Source organism: Arachis hypogaea, chromosome 15, assembly GCF_003086295.3.
Source record: "Arachis hypogaea cultivar Tifrunner chromosome 15, arahy.Tifrunner.gnm2.J5K5, whole genome shotgun sequence".
NCBI lineage: Eukaryota > Viridiplantae > Streptophyta > Magnoliopsida > Fabales > Fabaceae > Arachis > Arachis hypogaea.
Genome location: NC_092050.1, coordinates 127790324 through 127807063, shown reverse-complemented (window position 1 = coordinate 127807063; position 16740 = coordinate 127790324). Strand labels below are relative to the sequence as shown.

Sequence of the window (16740 nt, the reverse complement as noted above, 5' to 3'; positions counted from 1 at the left end):
TTGGACTATACTACTAACGAATTGATTTTTGTTTTGATTGATTCCAAACTATACAAGAATTCAACTATCAAATTTAGCACCGTTGTCGGGAATTTGCAATGGTGTTACATTGTTGGCTATTGTTGGCTATTGTTTTAGAATAGAAAAGAATAAGAGAGATTTTGACAAGAATTAAAGGAGAGAGATATTTTTATTAAAAAAATTTTTAAAAAGAAAAGATACAATTACTAATTTTTTGATTGTCAATTACATTTCTATTAAAATTAGTAGTATCAAAAAATATTTTAAATTTAATATTATCAAGAAAAAATAAAAAAAATTATATAAGGACTAATTTGATTAATTTTTAAAATTTTAGGGATGAAAATGACTTACGTCTGAACTTTCAAGGACTATTTTGATTATAAATAACTTTTTTACATGTCAAGTGCCACGTGGTATGCCACGTGTCACTGATCTGACACGTCAACCAATCATCTTGTGACACGTGGCATTAGCACTCCACGTCATCATATGCCACGTGGCACTTAACATGACACTTCATCATCCAACTTACAAAAGGACTAACGTGACCAATCGTGTATCTTTTGGGACGATTTTGATTATCTTTATCTTTCGAGGACCAAAATGGAGATCGGGTATCTTTCAGGGACGATTTTGGCTATTTACTCGTTTGTTTTTGATTCGTTGCTTGTTTTTGTTTGTAAATATGTCTCTTGGTTGTTAGCTTACTTTAATAAATTTTTGTTTTTTTTAGTGACTAATAAATTTTTGTTTTAAAATACATATGTGAATAGCTAATAATCTTGTTTAAATCATCTTTTTTATTTGAATTGCATGTTTAAAATTTTTAATTAGTTTTTAGATGGTTGAATTTAGATAGATTTTTATTTGTGCATATTACCATCATCATCTCCATCTTCTTCACCATCGTCACCATCCATCACTGTCTCTTCCCAGCCACCATAACCTCCATCACCATCACCTCAGCACCGCCACGGCCACCTCCTTTTACCATAACCTCCGGCGACAACCCACACCGCCGCACCGCTTTCTCTTTTTCTTCCCCTCTTTTCACCTCCGCTGAGCCTAGAAACCACTGCGCCAGCTCCTCCTCTCCACCAAAGCCCAGAATGGCAGCGGCCACCTTTTCCTCCCTCTCTTTCACTGGCCGAACCGCTGCGCCGTCGATGAGCCACAGCGACACCGACAATGAGCCCCTTTTTCCCTTTCTTCTTCCTTCTCTGTCATCCCGTCTCACCATCACCAACCAGCCTAGCACCGTCGCAATTCCAGCCCCGTTTCTCGTTCACACCCTTCCCCTCTTCTCACCTCTGCCAAGCCCAGAAACCACAGCTACCTTCCCAAGCCCTGTCACCTTCGCGCTAATCCACAGCCCCGTGACCCTCCTCTTCGCGATATCACGTCCAGCCTCCTTCTTCTTCCCCTCCTGTCCGAACCTAGCCTCGCCTCAGCTTCCAGTCATCACCACAGCAGCCGGCGTCTGTACCCACAACGGACACAGAGCCACCACATCTCTCTCTCTTTCTTCTTCTTCCCCTCGCTTCACCTCAGCCGAGCCCAGAACCCACCGTACCACCACAACGCCACCGCACATCCCCATCGCACAGCCCTCCTTTCTTCTCCCATCGCCGCCGGTTCTCCTTTGCTCTGTGCGAGACCCACCACCTCCGCGAAGCTCTCTCTCCCTCTGTCATTAGTTCCCTAACCGCTAGCCACCAACAACCTCCTCTTCACCGGACCAACACGACGGCGAGCTTCTCTTTTGCCTCCCTGTTCGCCGCTAGGACTCCACCTAGAACAACCGAGGCCACTCCTCTTCCTCTCCTTTCCTGTTTCGAATGTTTGTTCAGCATTTCAGGTTTCCATTGAACTCTGTTTCTGATTCTTTTTCAAATTTTGTTAGTTAGTTTTGGTTTCTTTAATCTGGTTCTAATTCTAGTTACTTAGTTAGATTCTGATTTCTGTTTGGTGGATTCTAGGTTGTTAGGATAGGTTAGTTTAGTTTATTGGATTTTGATTTTAGCTGCAAGTGTTGGAAAAATTCTGTTTGCTGATGAATATTACTGTTCGGGTTGCTGTTTATGATGTGAAATCACTGATTCTGATTTGATTTTTCTGATTGAATTGATGGTTAAATTGCTGTTGAGTTCATTTGGTTAGTTGTTTGACCGATTTTCTGTTGAACTTCTGAGATATTGCTGCTGGTGTTTGGGAATGGAAAACTTTTTGTTTGAAATTGGTTTCTTGACGCTGCATAGTGTTTTTGTTGCTTTATTCTTGCTAAGGGCTGCTATGAATTTCAATTGTGATTGCTGCTATACTCTTGCTGATGGCTGTTGTTTGGAATGCACAATTTCTGGATTTTGTTTGCAGTGATGACAATTTTACTTAATGCATGAATTGAAGTTGTATTGCTGCTATTTTGTGCCAATTTGAACCTAATCACTTGATTCAGGATGCTTATTTGTTTAAGTTCATGTTGAATACTTGTGATTGGTTGTTGAATTCAAGAAAAAAGAATGCTGCTGAGTTATTGTTGTTTGTGTTGGAATAGATGATGATTGCTGAACTGAGATTGGTCTTATTGGTAAATCTGTTGCTGAATTCACTTAGTTTGGCTTGATTGATTTTCTGTTGAATTAATGGATAAACTGCTGTGCTCCTGCTGTTTTGCTGAGATATTGCTGCTGGATTGTTCATTATTCCTATTTTGATGCTGCATGTTGGGCAATTGATTGGTGTTATGTTGCTGAATGATCCTATTTTTCTTGATTTTATATTGGATTGTCAACTGCTCAAGTTCATTTATCCACTTTGTTCTTGCTTCAAGTTTGACTGCTGCAGATTTCTTATCCATGTTGGCTTATTTGCTTAATTCATATGAACTCATATATGGTTTTTGTGTTTTTAATTGTTAATGAATTCATATGGAATCTGAATTGATTGTTTGAATTTGGGAAATAGCTAATTTACTGCTGAAATGCTGCAGGATTTTTCCTAAACTTATTTCATTAAATGACATTGTCTTCTTTGGTGCAACAAGATTCTATTTGACGGATTTCTGTGTCAATAGAATCTTGTTTGCTAAATGGGTTTGGAAATTTCCTCATGAGCTTCCTTACGAGTTTTGGTCAATTCTTTAACTTCTTTGCTTCTTTTAAATCATGTGTTCTTCTTGAGCATTGAATATGCCTTAATTGAGTTTTAAATTGACCATAAACTTGAAATTCTTTTGAGATTTTGAGCCTCTTTTGCATAAACTTACAAGTTTGAAGGTTTTTCTATCTATGTGGCTGATTTGATTCATTTTATTCATGCCTAACGTACATTAGGTCACATAGATAATGAGGTTTTCAATTCTTGTTTCAACTTGTGACTTTCATGCCTCATTGGAATTTGGTGTTTGAATGTTCTTTGGCTTACTTGTTTCTCTATGTTTCTAACTTGCCAACACCAAATGGCTTCAACTTATGCCAATTTACTTGTGATTAATATCCATTTGATTATGTGCTCTACACATGCATGTGCATTACTTGTTTTGGCTCTAGAACTTTTAAAAAGTGAATAGAAACTTGCTTGTTTTGACATTTTTGAAACTTTTTGGAATCAAGGAACTTGTGACTATGCACTTAAATTTTGATTTTCCTCCCATTTCTTTTACTAACTTTTTCTCTCTTTTTACATAACTTTTAAGCTTCGATTTCTTTTTTCAACTAACTTTTTCTATTTCTTTTCCTTTTCAACTAATTTTTCTTTTTCTTTGCTTAACTTTTAACTTTGCTTGTCTTTTTCATCTAACCTTTCTTTTCACTTTCAATTAACCATTTTTCTTTTTACTAACATAACTTTTAACTTTTAGCTTTCTTTTATTTTTCAACTAACAACCTTTAATTTTTAACTGTTTTCTTTCTCTTTGTGCATAGCAACAATGCTCCTTCCTTATTTTATTCTTTGAGATCAAGCAAGTTAGCTTTCCTCACGTCTTGAATTTGATTGGAAGTTGTTTATGTTTGATTTAATTTGATTCTCATGTATGCTTCCATTCAAATTTTTATTATCTGTTCACTTCATATGCTGTTTTGTGACTTAGCTCTTTCCTTTTCAGCATCACCATCACTCTTGCAGCCACCCTATCGCCTAACCCACCAGCTGAAGGTGGAGGTGACACAATGACGACTCCTTCTACTCCGCATGATCTTGAGCACCATGGACGGTGCTACGTCTTAAGTGTGGGGAGGTTGTCCTTTAACAAGCATATTTTGGGTGACAATTTTATTTCCGAACACTTGTAGTTTAGTTTTTATTATTATTATGCTTTTTAGTTGTTTTGTATATATTTTATCTTTTGAAAACCTTTTTACTTAGTTATTGCACTTTCTTAGTTTATTGCACTTATTAATTTTGCTTGTACATAACTTAGTATTATATAGTAGTTATGCATATTTTGACATTTTGCTCTTAATTTTGGCTTGTACATATGTTTTTTTTTTTTTTTAATCTTGATTGTGATTTGGATGATGTGATGATTGCACCTAGTTTGATTTCCTATACACTTGTTATTTTGGTTTGTTTGAAATTAGGAATTAAACTTAGGATTTTTTATCTTTTTCATCCAATCACGTTATATACATATATAGAATAAATGTTAGTCAATTTAATGAAATTTTCAAGAAGCTTACTTTTTATTTAGGGCATTAAAATTCAAATTGAATTGAGTTAAAATTTTTCATTGAAACTTGCATGACTTATACATTGTGGAATATGGTTTTTGAGTTAAAGAACATACAACTTGTGAGCTTTTGAGCCTTATTGTGTGGTTACATCATTTGACCACTTATTTCATTCTTGTGTGTTGCTCTTCTTTATGATTGCAATATTTGGTTTGTTTAATTCTATATGTCCATTGTTTAATGTATATTTATGCATTTATGTGATTGAGGCCATTATTTCTTTATAGCTCACTTAACCCAAATAGCCTACCATTTCATTCACCTTTGTTTGTCACTTTGAGCTTTTTTAATCCCCTTTTGTTCTTTATTTTGCCACATCATTAACCTTAAGCGAAAAATAATGAAGTGTCTCTTATTTGAATCTTTGAGTAGCTTAAATTAGTGAGAGTGTGTAATGTTTAAGTGTGGGGAAAATGTGGGAACTTTAGGTGATGAAAATGTGTTTTATGCTTATTGAAAAATCTTGAAAATTTAGGGTGCATACTAATGTAATATTATAGAAACCATATGCATTGGTGAGTTGGTATATATATCATGTTGAAAAAAAAAAGAAAAGAAAAGAAATAATGAAAAGGGGACAAAATTACCCCAATGTGAAATCTAATAAAAAAAATCAATGCATATATGATTGAATTTGATGCATGAGTGTGTATATATGTAAAAGTGAGATTATGGGTAGCTAAGCTTGATATTAGAATTGTATAGGTTGTGTATGTCTTAGGTGAGAATTTAGGTTAATCAAAGATTCAAATGTAAACCCACCTAGCCATATATATATATCCTTACTATTGCCCTTAGCCCCGTTACAACCTTGAAAAGATCTCATGATTTTTGTATATGTACATTAAATTTGTGTTGATTGGTTAGATGAAGAACAAACTTTAGAAAGCATGATTGGAGGAGAATTGAGTGAATTGACCCTAAACACTTGAGTGATTAGAGTGCATACACATATCCGGTGAGGGTTCAATTACTCAATTCCATATTTTCACCTATGATTATTGCTTATCTTGCAAGTTTGCTTAAATTCCTATGACTCAAATTCAATTGTGAATAGGATTTGGTTATGATTGCCTTAGCCCTTAGTTGTGTATAGATGCTTTCTTGAAAATTGATTTATTTGGACAAATTAAATACATATAGATAGTTAGATAGTAGAGTTACATACATATAGATAGATTGCATATAGATAGTTACATTGAATAATTGTTGATTCCACTTCTTCTCTTCCTTTGGTATAGCATGAGGACATGCTATTGTTTAAGTGTGGGGATGTGATGAATCCACATTTCATGGTATTTATTTGCTTTAATTAGGTGGATTTCATTGACTTTTCTTACATTTATTCATTGAAATAGCATAGTTTCATAATTTCTCTCTAAATTGTGCTTGAAAGTAAAAACATGCTTTTTAAGCTTTATAATTGCTATATTTTATTCACTTTAATTCTATTTGATGCCTTGATATGTTTGTTGAGTAATTTCAGGCTTACAAGACAAGTATGGATTGAAGAAGTGGAAGGAAAGCATGCAAAAATAGGAGAATTCAAGAAATGAAGGATTTGTAAAGCTGCCAGTCCTGACCTCTCGATACTAAATTGATCATAACTTGAGCTACAGAGGTTCAAATGAGGCGGTTCTAGTGGTATTGGAAAGCTAACGTCCGGGGCTTCAAATTGATATATAGTTTGCTATAGTAGACATAAGTCTAAGTGTGCGGACGGACACAATTTGTACGTACGCACAAGTCAGAAAATAGCAAGTGTGTGCGTCCGCACAGGTCCTGGCACGTGAGCTCATTAATTGCAAGCTGCTGGGGGCGATTTTTGAGCCCCCAAAACCCAATCCAACTCATTTCTGAAGCTATTTCAAGCCAAATTGAAGAGGGATGAGGGGGGAGCACTTAGTTTTAGGTTTTTACATGTTTTGTTTAGTTTTTCTAGAGAGAGAAGCTCTCCCTTCTCTCTAGAATTAGGGTTTTTAGTCTACTTTTTCTTTAATTTCAGCATTTAATTCTTGTTTTAATGTAGTTTCATTTATGTTTCTTGCTCTCTTGTCTTGATCATTTTCATTTCTTTTAGTAATTTCTCAATTTTGCCACTTTTATATTTATGAACACTCTTGTTGCTTTTAATTTCATTTAATGCAATTTTGATGTTTTATGTTTCCTTAATGCTTATTTGAGTTGTTATTATCATTATATTACAATTGGTAGTTCTAGATTTATTTTTATTGCAATTTATGATATTTTTCCTTTTTAGCTTTTGCCTAGTATTTCACACTCTTGGCTAGGAATTGGATAATTAGGTGACCTTGAGTCATAGATGTCCATTCGATAATGTGATTAGAATTGTTAGTTGGTTTGGTTTCTGATAAACCCCAATTTTGTGGTTTATATTGTGTAGAATTTGGGGGTTTTGTCAATATTTCTCACACTTATTCATAAGAAATGCATGGTTTTGTGTTTCCTTCCTAATATTTCTCTATGATGAAAAATATGCTTATTTTGCCTTAGAATTGCTATATTTTGATCCTCTTTTATTGCCATTCGATGCCATGATGTATTTGTCAAGTGATTTCAGAATTAATAGGGTAAGAATGGCCTAGAAGAGAGAAAGAAAGCATGCACAAGAGGAAGGAACATGAAGATTTGGATTTTGGGAAACTCAGCATGGGCGCGCACGCGCACCTCACGCGCACGCGTGGATGAGGACAGCTGGAATCGACGCGCAAGGATGGACGCATCTGCGCGGATCAGAGAAATCCCACCGACGCGCACGCGTACATGGCACGCACGCGCGGAAGGCTGCACGTGACCTCATTAAAGGAAATCTTGCCTGGCGATTTCTGAGGCTCATCAGGACCAAATTTAAGCTGTTTCTGCATGGAAAATACCCAAGGATGCTAGGGGGAAAGGGGGGTCATTCATTTTATACTTAGACACAATTTTTAGCTAATTTTTGTTTCTTCTTCTTTGACGTTAGGATTTTTGCCAGTAAAGAATGTCATAAAAACAGTCGCGTTGTAGATATAGTTTCTAAACCGACAGAAATCCCTTCGTACAAACGTTTTGGGTGTCACAAGTAACAAACTCCTTTAAAAATTGTTAACCGAGTATTCAAACCTCGGGTCGTCTTCTCAAGGAATTGCGAGGAAGTATGTTCTTATTATTGGCTATAAAGGTTGTAATCGGGGTTTAGAAGATGAGAAGCAAGTAATTTATATGGCAGTTAAAACAAATAAATACTGTAAAGCAGACTTTTGGCAAGGTAAAAGAAGTTGGAGGTCCAACGTAGTTATCTCTCTCAACTATAATGAAAGTTGAATCTAAACTCCACTTGATCAACCTGTACTAGGGCAAAGGAAAGTCAAGGGACTAATTAAATTGACCTTTGAATCCTATTTATTTCCTAAGAAAAGGTTGGGATTACTTAAGTTCAGCTCAATTAGCAAGATAACGATTATCAATTATGTTGAGTTTAATAACTGTTGAGTTACTGAATTCTTAACCAGAACCAAAAGGGAAAAAAGTAAAATTGCTAGAATAATAAAAATATCCTTAGAAGGGAAGCAATGGTAACTTAAATCAAAGAGAACAATCATAAACTGAAAATACCTCAAATATTATTAATTCAAATAACAGTCTGTAACATGGGAGAAAATCATAAATTCAATTATAAAGGTAAATAGCCAACTCAGATACTAGAATAAATAAATAAAGTGAAAGGGAAGTTTAAAACAAAGAAATATAAAACCTGGATTGAGAGTCACTCTTAAAACAAGAAGAAATCCTAAATCCTAAGAGAGAGAGAGAGAGAAGATCTTCCTCTCAACTAAATCTAAATCATTGAAAACTAAAAATATGCGAGCTCTCCTTGAATGGATGCATTCCCACACTTTATAACCTCTGGTCTATGCTCTCTGTACTTGGATCTGGGCCAAAAAGGGCTTCAAAATTCGCTGGGGGCGTATTCTGTAAATTCTGATACGTGGCCTCTGTCACGCGTCCGCGTGGGTCATGCGGTCGCGTCATTTGGAGCTTTTCCTTGCCACGCGGTCGCGTCAGTCATGCGACCGCGTCACGTGCGTTCTGCTTAAGTCGCGCGGTCGCGTCAGTCATGCGGCCGCGTCGCTGCTGATTCGTGCTTGGCACGCGATCGCGTCATCTATGGGATCGCGTGGATACCAGTTTCCTTAAAACTCCATTTTGCTTTCTCCTTCCATTTTAGTATGTTTCCTTTTCCATCCTTTAGGTCATTCTGCCTTAGGAAATCTGAAACCACTCAACACACTAATCACGGCATCGAATGGAAATAAAGGTAATTAAATTAATTAATTTTAAAGCTTAGGAAACATGTTTTTCAATTACATCACATAATTAGGAAGGGAAAGTAAAACCATGCAATTAATGTGAATAAGTAGGTGAGGAATTGTATAAATCACTCAAATTAAGCACAAAAGAACTCATGAAATATGAGTTTATCAACCTCTCCACACTTAAACACTAGCATGTCCTCATGCTAAATCCAAGGTAAATAATTAAGGTTAAAGTGATGGAATGTCATGCGATGCAACCTAATTTAAATGCAACTACCTAAATGAATGATGCATCATGCAACTCTAACTTATTCACTTATATATAAAGCTCACATGTAGTCAAGTTAATTCACATTCTCAAGGAGTCATGTATATGCATAGCCAACCCTTAAATAATAAGGCATTTTAGCAAATGAGATGGGAAAAAAAACATTGTACAAACTTGCAAAACAATTAGTAAATATAAGCACAGATATATGTTGATGAGTTATAGAATCCTCACTGGATTTTGTGTTTTCTCTCTAGTCACTCAGTGTTTATTGGGTTTATTCACTCTATTTTTCTTTTTATTCTTACTTCCTATAACTTTGTTCTTCATCTAACCAATCAACAATTATAGAATATAGTCATACCAAAAAGTCATGAGGTCTTTAAGTGAGGTTGTAATGGGGCCAAGGTAAAGGTAAGAATTTATGTATAGGGTTAAATGAGCTAATAAGTGAATCCTTAATTAGACTAAGATCTCACCTAACATACATATTTAGTAAAACAAAATCTCTTTACCTATTTTCCCATATTATCCCACTTATTGTTACATGCTCCTGTTTCACTTTTTATTTTTATCCCATGTGCATTGTTTTTATTTTTGCATTGGGGAGTTTCTTTTGTATCCCCTTTTATTCAAATGCTGAAAAACAACTTTTTTTTAATGCACATGGTAATTGAATCACTTAGATTTTCTCATGAGCATGCTTCCCAAATTTATTTTGTTTCTTTTAACTTTTCTACCTTTTGTTTCTATCATCCATGTTCCCAAAAGGTTTCCCACATTTAACTCTATTTGTAATTTTCTATCTTAAGCTAACCAAGGATTCACTTGGGATTTTCTTTTTTTTTTTTCTGCTTAAGGCTAGTAATTTGGCTAAATAGAATAAAGGGGTTTTAAAAGGCTCAAGGGAGCTAACAAGGGTGATGTAAAAGGTAGGCTAATTTGGGGTAAGTGAGCTAAAATCAAATGATGGCCTCAATCATTCTCTTGGTATGTATCTATTCTATATTCTATAATTGGACATATAGATTAAAACAAAGTAAAGAACATCAGAATAAAAAGAAATGAAACACACAGAAATGAAATTATGGTTTGAATGCAACCATACAATTAAGCTCAAGACTCACAGGTTGTGTGTTCTCTAACTCAAGCATCATATATCATTTATATATTGTATGCAGGTTTAGTTAAAAATTCCCATTATTCTCATAAAAAATATATTTAGGGTAGTTTTTAAAGTTTTAATGTTCCTCCTTGATGAAATGTTGTCAGCTTAACTACATCATGTAATGCTATATATAAGGTTTGTGGATTTAAATCTGTTATATTCAATTTCCTAGCTTACTTCCTTTTTATATTTTTTCTATTTAAACTATACTATCTTATGCTAAAAAGGGTAAACTATACTAATTAATCCACTAATAAATCAGAATTGCAAACTAAACTAAATAACTAAAATAAACTAAATGGCTAAAATATGAACTAAAGATGCAAAATGCAGAAAATAGAGTAAAAATACATAAAAGCAATGTATAAGTACTCAGAAAATAACAATAAAAATAAAAAATATAGAAAAATATCCAAAATAAAAGAAAAAGTATGTAGTGGTTCACCAAAATAAACGCCAGAGATGACGACCTCCCCACACTTAAAAGGAAGCATCGTCCCTGATGCTCAATCAAGCCGGGTGTGAAGGAGTGTCATCACTGGGAGGGATGGTAGCTGGAGTCTCAGTGGTGGTGGTGGGCTGAGGGTCTGGCTGCTGTGGAGGCGGTGCTAACTGGATTGGGATCTCAAGATTCGCAGCCTCAATCTGATGTGGGACCGCTGCCTGTGGTGCGGCTGGTGCTGCCTCCTGGGGATGAGTCTCTGCCTCGGGCGCATCCATCTCCTCCTCAGATGCCTCGGACGGTGTGTCGGGCTCGGAGGGGATGTCACCGGATCGTATCATCAGCTTTAGGTGCTCATAGCGCCGCTTGTTGCGACGCTCTATCTGGTCAAGTCGTCGGAACAAGCGGTGCACCAGATGATAGACGGGCTCTGTGGCAGGTGGAGGTGCAGTGGTAGGTGGTGCAGCAGTAGAGGAAGAGGGTCCAGCAGACGGTGGGGCTGTCTCATCAGTAGCAGTGAATGGTGGTGGTCTGTGGCCCAGGGCTAAGAAGTTCCGGCTGTGCGGAATAATTTTCCTGCAATCCGCCACTGGTGGTCTCTCATCGGCATCCTCCCATGGCACGTCAGCTCGACAGCCAAGCTGTGTAACCAGATATGGAAAAGGGAGGGTGCCTCGGACGTGGACCCTGGCCATATAGTGCCGAATGAAACATGGCAGATAAATGTCCTTACCCTCAAGTACACACCAAAGGAGGGTGATCATAGCAGCCGGGATCTCCGTCTCGTGAGTACTCGGCATCACATAATTACTCAAGATCTGATGTCATAACCGAGCCTCATCGTTTAAGTATGCTCTCTTGATCCCTCTAGGCATGGTAGTGTCCTGACCCATCTTCCAAGGAACTGTCGGGTCGAGAGCTATCCGTGCCTTCACGGCATCCCAATCAAACTGCATCTGGCGCATGTCCTCCTCAGCCTTTGAATAACCATCAGGCTGATCGGACTTGGCTGGGAGCCGGAGAATGTCCTCTAAGGCCTCTTTAGTGACCAGAATTTGTTTTCCTCTCAGGTGCACTGCATCTAGGGTGGTGAGGTAGTAGTTGCAGTAGAATTCCCGGACCCAAGATGCGTTGACCTCTGTCAGTGTTCTCTCTAGAAAGAACCAGCCTCTTTGCTTGATTTGCTCAGTGGTGTACTGCTGGAATCTTCAGAGTTCGTTCCAAGTATAAATTTTTGGAGTTTGCAAAAGCCGGGTACTTCAGCTCACAGTACCGGTTTGCAAATTTTATAGGATCATTCGCAGGGAGCAGCTGGTCAGCTTTTTCCTGTTGTGTGAAGTTCTTCTCCTGCCATGAAGAATCATGCATTAGAGCAATGATGGACTGGGAGGAATCTCCTCGCTTGCGCTTGCCAGTAGCCTTGCCTTTGCCTTTCCTCTGTGAGGCAGACATCCTGAAAAACAGAAAACCAGGATATGATAAAAATAGGAAAGCAAATAGGCAATTAAACAAAGGAAACTCAAAGCGGCAAAGGAGAAATAAAATAAGGAAAATGAGTACATGAAATATGATAGAATTTATGTTAAATGGAAAAATAATCAATATGCCATGGTTAGAAAGTTAGAGGAAAGTGAAAATAATCAGAAAAGAGATCAAAAGGGTTAGTATGGTTAGAATTTGAAAAAGAAATTAGTAAATTAAAATTAGTGAGTTAGTGAAGTGCGTGTTAAAGTAAGTGGCATAGAAAATGGGAGTGACGCGATCGCGTGGGGCGCGCGATCGCATGAGAAGGGGGAAAGAGGGGTGACGCGATCGCGTGGGTCGCGTGATCGCGTCGCTGGAATTCGTGCTAAACGCACGACTCCAGCGCCGTTTTAGCGCAACTCTCTGTCTCCTTTTGGGGTGATGTGCAATCCATGCGACGCGATCGCGTCGCTCACGCGGTCGCGTGGGATTGGTATTGTGCAAGTGACGCGATCGCATGGGGCATGCGATCGCGTCGGCCAATTTGTGCAAAACGCACAAGGGCCGCACGATTCCAGCCTAACTTTCTGTTTGTTGGATCCTTACGCCGATATATATATCACGCAGCCGCGTGGGTCACGCGGTCGCGCAAGTGGTGTTTTTCGCAGTATGACGCGATCGCATGGGGCATGCGGTCGCGTCGTGCACCCTTTTTTTTTAATTATGCATGAAAAATGCAGAATGCAATGATTAACATGAATGCTATGCATGATTCCAGGTTTAATAAATTAAAATGAAAAAGGAAAAATGAAAGCAATTAACAAGAAATAAATTGAAAAAGAAGCGACCATACCATGGTGGGTTGTCTCCCACCTAGCACTTTTAGTTAAAGTCCTTAAGTTGGACATTGGAGGAGTATCCTATTATGGTGGCTTATGTTTAAATTCATCTAAAAATCTCCACCAGTGCTTGGAATGCCAATGGCCTCCGGGGTCCCAAACCAAGCATGCAAAGCTTCTGAGCAGCTCCAAACAGGTTTTCAGGCTCCCAGGACGACGAATGTCAGGATAGAGTCCAGGGGTCCAAGCCTTGCTTTTAAATCCGCCTCCGTCTTGATCTACATGTTTCCATCCGGGCGGTTTAAAAAGTAGAATCTCACTGTGGTGACCAAACGTTCTCCGTGATCCATGCAATTTAGCATGATACCAATCCGTGTACTTCGAGGTGAAGCGTGGAACCTTATTGAACCTTGTGCACCAGCTCTGAGTACGAGCCATTTCCCTCTTACTCTTAAAGCCGTAGAGAGCTCTAAGCTGGCCATCTGTTTCAAGCAAACCATATTCAAGTGAATAAGTAAAATTATAAGTTAAGGATTGTACCCACTTGAAATTTGTATTAGGTGGTAATGGTCTTGGGATAGGTGTTTTTGGTGGTTCTGCAAGTTCCGTTTCCTTGTGCTCTTCTGTGGATTTCTCCACTTCTTTGCAAAGATCTTCAATTGTATCTGTGTCCTGGTCAAAGTCTTCGGTGTCTTCCTCATCACTTGAGTCATAGATTGAAGGTTGAGAGAAATCTACCTCTGCATCATCTTCATATTCACTTGGGGAAGATTCTTCGATCTCAGAGAATTCACTTGCGGATGCAAGTTCATCACCAAGAGAGCTAGACTTGTGACTATCATCATTAAGGGAATTTGCTTCTTGGATTATTCCGTCTGATTCTTCATAAATGACTTGCCTTGGAGAAATATCCTCCTTAGCATCAACTGTAGCATCCTGGACGGAGTTTTCCTCAATTCTGGATTCCCATGGAAGTTCAGCATCTCCTAGGTCTTCAACCAACTCTTCTTCTTGAACAAAGACAGCTTCTTCTAATTGTTCTAGTACAAATTCATGCTATGTCTTGTCCACTGGAGTTTCTGGTATCTCCTTCATGCTACACTCTTCATTGGGCTATCCACATGTAGCTGTGGCTGATCCTTGTGTATTTAAGCGCCTAGATGCCCATTGAATTATCACTTGCTCCAGTTGTTGAATGATTGTGTGAAATTTTCTTATTTTTCTTTTAGGCGATCCTTTGCTTCTCGGGTTGCTGGACTTGGACATGATACAAAGGAAAGTGGTGGTGATTGGGAACGATTGGATTGGTATTGGGGTAAGGAAGGATCATATGGTGGCGAATGGTGAAGAGAAGCTTGTGAGTGTGGTGGTTCGAGGTTATGTTGAAAGGATGGTTTATATACACGGGGTGGGGCTTGTTGGTAGTTACAAGGTTGTCCACCATGTCTTTCAGCTGGGTATGCACTGTAGAATGGTCTTTGTCCAGGATATCTCGGAGGGTGTTGCTGCCAAAAGGGTTGATTAGATCCTCTTGGTTCCATCCATCCTTGATTGGTCTGACCTTGATGCACATTCCTGCTGTAACTTCTATTTCCTTTAACAATATTGGAACCAAACTCAAAGCGAGAGGGGTGAGAGTTCATAGTAGCAAATAAAGATAAAAAGGAAAAGCAAAAATAAATAAACAAGCAGAAGAAAAATATTTACAATAACCAATAATAAGGCACACGTTAGCAGTTCCCCGGCAACGGCGCCATTTTGACGTTAGGATTTTTGCCAGTAAAGAATGTCATAAAAACAGTCGCGTTGTAGATATAGTTTCTAAACCGACAAAAATCCCTTCGTACAAATGTTTTGGGTGTCACAAGTAACAAACCCTTGTAAAAATTGTTAACCGAGTATTCAAACCTCGGGTCGTCTTCTCAAGGAACTGCGAGGAAGTATGTTCTTATTATTGGCTATAAAGGTTGTAATCGGGGTTTAGAAGATGAGAAGCAAGTAATTTAAATGGCAGTTAAAACAAATAAATACTGTAAAGCAGACTTTTGGCAAGGTAAAAGAAGTTGGAGGTCCAACGTAGTTATCTCTCTCAACTATAATGAAAGTTGAATCTAAACTCTACTTGATCAACCTGTACTAGGGCAAAGAAAAGTCAAGGGACTAATTAAATTGACCTTTGAATCCTATTTATTTCCTAAGAAAAGGTTGGAATTACTTAAGTTCAGCTCAATTAGCAAGATAACGATTATCAATTATGTTGAGTTTAATAACTGTTGAGTTACTGAATTCTTAACCAGAACCAAAAGGGGAAAAAGTAAAATTGCTGGAATAATAAAAATATCCTTAGAAGGGAAGCAATGGTAACTCAAAGAGAACAATCATAAACTGAAAATACCTCAAATATTATTAATTCAAATAACAGTCTGTAACATGGGAAAAATTCATAAATTCAATTATAAAGGTAAATAGCCAACTCAGATACTGGAATAAATAAATAAAGTGAAAGGGAAGTTTAAAACAAAGAAATATAAAACCTGGATTGAGAGTCACTCTTAAAACAAGAAGAAATCCTAAATCTTAAGAGAGAGAGAGAAGATCTCCCTCTCAACTAAATCTAAATCATTGAAAACTAAAAATATGCGAGCTCTCCTTGAATAGATGCATTCCCACACTTTATAACCTCTGGTCTATGCTGTCTGTACTTGGATCTGGGCCAAAAAGGGCTTCAGAATTCGCTGGGGGCGTATTCTATAAATTCTGATACATGGCCTCTGTCACGCGTCTGCGTGGGTCACGCGGTCGCGTCATTTGGAGCTTTTCCTTGCCACGCGGTCGCGTCAGTCATGCGACCGCGTCACTGCTGATTCGTGCTTGGCACGCGATCGCGTCATCCATGCGATCGCGTGGATACCAGTTTCCGTAAAACTCCGTTTTGCTTTCTCCTTCCATTTTAGTATGTTTCCTTTTCCATTCTTTAGGTCATTCTGCCTTAGGAAATCTGAAACCATTCAACACACTAATCACGGCATCGAATGGAAATAAAGGTAATTAAATTAATTAATTTTAAAGCTTAGAAAACATGTTTTTCAATTACATCACATAATTAGGAAGGGAAAGTAAAACCATGCAATTAATGTGAATAAGTAGGTGAGGGATTGTATAAATCACTTAAATTAAGCACAAAAGAACTCATGAAATATGGGTTTATCATTCTTCTAAAGAGAGAAACCCTTGTTCTTCTCTAGATCTAGCTTTAATTTGAACTTCCCTTGTTGAATTCTGAATTGGATCTTGTCAATTACTAGTTTTGATTGTTTAATTTGAATTCCTTAGTATAATTATGCTTAGATCTTGTGTTAGTTTATGATTTCTTGTCAATTGTCATTTTATACCCATTTCATGAATGTTGTGAATCTTGACTTGCTAATGTTACATTGATGATTTCTATGATTGATTGTGTTGTTTAAGTGATTGTATATTGATAATTGT

At 37.6% G+C, this 16740-nt stretch overlaps 1 long non-coding RNA gene across 1 annotated transcript; it reads left to right on the top strand.

The window, feature by feature from the left end:
• The first annotated feature begins 839 nt into the window (after window positions 1-839).
• LOC112750630 (uncharacterized) lies at window positions 840-4486 on the top strand. The gene is made up of 2 exons (XR_003175942.3): window positions 840-1882; window positions 4130-4486. It is a non-coding gene; the product is annotated as an uncharacterized lncRNA (long non-coding RNA).
• Window positions 4487-16740: the final 12254 nt, after the last annotated feature.